Genomic DNA, 4,613 nt, shown 5'->3' with positions numbered 1-4,613 from the left:
ATGAAGTAACATATTCACTGGAAACAAAAACAAGTTCTGAATCTAGTTCTTATTTAAAGGAAAAATGAGTTTTAAATGTCACCTTAGCATATATTTTAAAAAATCAATTCATTTAAGAGCTTTAGAATTTAAAGGCAAGTTATAGACCTGTGGTAACTATTTCTAACATTCAGGTTTAGTATGAAAAATCTATGGGGGTTTAAATGAATGAACAGGTCAATGTAGAGCAAGCACTCTACAAGGTTATATATTAAATAGAAATGACAGTACATGACATCATTGTGGCCAGAGGCCTGTTAAGTGAAAACAAACCCCTCCATTTTAAACTAGGGAAAAACAATCACTTAATCCTCTAGCTGTCTCCAGAAAGAATGAACTAGTTCCTGAAACATACCTGAGACAGCCAATTAACTTTATCAGTTTTTTTGGAACACTTTCTCTTTATGCCCTTGCAAAAGGTAAAGTAGACATAACAACTCATTTCATCTCTCAAACTGAAATATAATCACGATTTTCCAAAATCTGTGTTGAAATCCCTATCACCATTTGCCCAAAAGAACAAAATGTCATTTATCAGTCAACTTCATCTGTTGTTAAATATTACTTAGAATCTTCTTATCTTTCCTCTTAGGATATCAAGCGTTAAATGGCTCTAGATGATAAAATATGTAGCTACTTTGACAATTTATATTAGTAAAATACAAAAACTTGGTCTCTGGGAGGTTAGATACTTTTGAAAGCTACTATATTAATCATTTTAAAATAAAAGACATTTAAAGTAAAATAAAATTGCATTCCTCTAAATATTTTCCTTCTGACATAAAATGTTGACTGTAACTTCATAAAGTGCATTATTTTGACAATAAAATTACTGAAGTGACATAAAACAAAATAGGTTATGAGACAACTTCTCTCTCTGGCACTATAGTGAACTATATATTCTGAAGGAATGCCCTGCTTTAAAACAATCAAAACCTTCATGAAATATAATTTGAATTGTATTGTTTGCCTCACAGGAAAAAAAGAAAAAAACTCTCCATTCTCCTCACCCCACCCCCTACACCAAAAACCCCCAACAAATCAGTAAATATGCATAACAGAGTCTGTGTGCTGGATTGTATTGTCAACTTGGTTAAGAAAAAAAATTACATTTCTCAAAATCTCGTTGCCTGTATTCTCATGGGTTAAAGTTGGCCAAAAGATAAACTGGCACAAGATTTGAAAAGCAGAAATGAAACAGTGGTCATTATTATAATAATATTATTGTGGTCATAGACAGTGACAGACAGATTCAGATATGACTAACAGGTCACAGCTTGCCCTCATTCTCCTCTACTTTTACCCAGTTCATCTCTCCAATTTCTGCCTCTGATTACCAGCCACATCAGCCCACCAACAGATATTTGGCTATGGATGCACAGAGGCAGTAACTGTACAGACACAACAGCTTCCAATAATAATTACAGTGATAGTGATATCTAAATGAGAGTGAGGTAGAGTAAAATTCTGGATCAGAATAGCATGTAGGTTCATAGAGGAGTAATCTAAGTACAAGTGTTTAATGTCCTTGTAATTTCCAGGAAAACAGGGAAAATACTATCATTAGATATTAATTATACATGGTAAAATTTCATGGTAACCACTAAAAGAAAGGAATAGATTATAGAAGTACAAAATCAGTAGAGGGGGAAAAATAACCTGAGAATAGTAACCTAAAACTTCAATCAATATTTTAAAAGCAAAGAAGGAGAAAAAGAAATATGGAAAAATAAGAAGGAATTAAAATCCACATATAAGATGATGGAATCAAACCCAAATATATCAATAACCAGAATAAATGTAAATAGATAAACTTGCCATTTAAAACACACAAACTGAAATATTGGATTAAAAATAAGAAAATAAGAAATATTTAAATGAAAAATAAATTTAAATATTTTTTAAAGAGATATGTATAAAAAAACGTAAGGTCACAGAAAGATTAAAAATCAAAGTATGTGGCTTCCAGTCCAAACAAGATGGCATACTCATTTCTCTCTACTTTTCCCCACTATGAACAAATATAAACCCTGGAAATAGCACAAAAGACAACACAGAGAGGCCTCTAGAAGGCAGTAAGAGAAAGGCAAATTGATTTGGGACCCCAGGACTGGAGAAACAATACAGCCGCAGAGAGTTTTAAGTGTGCCCACACACCCCACCCAACAGAAGAAGACCACCTGGGCCCAGCATTTCCAAACCCCAAGCCCAGCAACAGAAGGCAGCCAGATGGACTCATTCTTCTGTCAGATCAAACAAAAGTCCCTCTGACAACTTCAGGTTAGCCTTGTACCATTGGCAAGAGAGATCCATCAAGAGCAGTGTCACCCATAAGAAGCAAAGGGAATGCTCTTTTTTCCCAGCAAGGCTTGAGGCTCCCCTCCTCCACTTAAAGATGTTGGGGTGGCCAGGTGGCACTAGCAAGGGGGACCATGCCATAGAAAGCAGCCTGGCCTGCAAGGTCCTTTATTTCTGAGAATCTGAAATTCCCCTTGTTCACCAAAAGATATTGGGTGGCTGTCTTGCACCAGAAAGAGAGATTCTGCCACAAGTGTCCTGGCCTGGGAAGACTAATTTTCTCTGTGGGCTGGGGTGTCCCTCCTTCCATTTCTCAGAGACACTGGGGAAGCCAGTGGGCATGGGCAAGGAAGATCTTGCCACCACAAGCACCTGGTCCAGGAAGTGCTCTCCATGCCTCACAGGGAGGGGGAAATCCCACAACAAGGAGTACCCAGCCAGGGAAGACTTCTCACCCTCCTTTTACCTGCTTCCCTGGAGGTCTGAGACACTCCTACTCCCACAGGAAAACATCAGGTGACCTAGGCCTGGGGAGTCCATGTCTACCCTTTCAGGCAGCACCAGCAGGGACCAGTGGGAGCGCCAGCAACATGGAAACAAAACAAAGCCAACCAAAATAATACCACAAATGCTCTGAAAATTCAATCATCCTTGGAATGACAGCCCCAAAAATAGGCCAGAATCTGCACGCTTAACCTAAGCATGGTGACTGCCTGATAAAATAAAAGATTTACATAGAATCCATATCCTCCTAACATAACAGCCAAAATTTCCAGTTTGTTGGTGTTAGTGCCATTGAGTGGATTCTGACACTCCTAGTGAGCCTGTGTACAGCAGAGCAGAACCCTGCCCAGTCTTTTTGAGGCCATCCTCTCATCTTCTGGTGCTATAGCAGACATTGCTCCATTGCTATTCACAGGGTTTTTTTTTTTTCAGAAGTGGGTGGCTAGTTTCTTTTTCCTAGTCTCTTTTAGTCTGGAAGCTCCACTGAAACCTGTCCACCATGGATGACTCTGCTGGTATTTGAAATTCTGATGGCATAGCTTTTAGCATCACAACAACATGCAGCCTCCACTATATGACAACCAACAGATGGATGATATGGTTCCTTGATCAGGAAACAAACCCAGGCCAAGGTGGTGAGAGTGCCAAATCTTAACCGCTAGACCACCAGTATACAATAGAAAATCAGCCATCGTACCAAGAACCAGAAAAATCAAAACTTGAATGAGAAAGCACAATGAACTGATACCAACCCTGAGATGATGAACACAGATGGGAAATCAGATGGAATCAGATGATGAAAATTTCCCACAAAGAAACCATCAAACCTAGATGGTCTAAAAGTGAGTTCTACCAAATTTTCAAGAAACAGATTATCCAAATACTATAAATTCTCTCAAATAATTGAAAAGAGGAATATCCTAAAATTCATTAGGTGAAGTTAGTACAACACTGTTACCAAAAACAAAGACCAATTAGGAATGACCAATATTAGGCCAATCTTACCCAAGATCATAGATACAAATCTCATTAAAAAATAGCAATGCTTAAAAAAGGTAATAAACTGTGATCAAGGTGAGTAATTTCCAGTAATTCCAGGGTGAATTAACATTAGAAAATATATAAATGTCAACCACATTAATAAATGTAAGGAGAAAAGTGTATGACCATCCCAGCAATGGCATAATAAGCATTTATTAAAATTTAACACAAATTCATTAAAAAAAATACTTGGCAAGATAAAAATTCTTAACTTTATAATGGATATTTATCAAAAACCTACAGTAAAGACAATTATGAGTTGGAATAGTCATGCCTTTTAAAATCAGTAATAAGACAAACATATTATGTTGTATTTTCAATAATAGCAAAGAAAAGCAAGAGAAAAATCAATATTATAAATATTTATATATTTTATATATATTAAAAAGCAAAATGTAATTTTATTCAAATGGTTATGAAATTCAAATAATCTATAGACACATATCATGCTAAAAAAATAGGATTCTTTACCAATTTGTTGGAAATGATATATAGAATAAAACTGAAATTCCATAGGACTTTAACAATAAATAAAGCAATAAAATACCAATACAATAGCAACAGAAACCATAATATGATTGATATTAATCTAATAAAAGAAGTACAAAACTCGATATGCATAAAATTATCACATCTTTATTAAAATATTAAGTACAATGTAAAGCATAAGATATTTTGGATATGTTCATGGATAGGTAGGAAATCTCAAAAAAAAAAAGAAATTATTCCCA

The sequence above is a fragment of the Diceros bicornis genome, chromosome X (genome assembly GCF_020826845.1).
Source record: "Diceros bicornis minor isolate mBicDic1 chromosome X, mDicBic1.mat.cur, whole genome shotgun sequence".
Lineage (NCBI taxonomy): Eukaryota > Metazoa > Chordata > Mammalia > Perissodactyla > Rhinocerotidae > Diceros > Diceros bicornis.
This window is presented reverse-complemented; position numbering follows the sequence as displayed.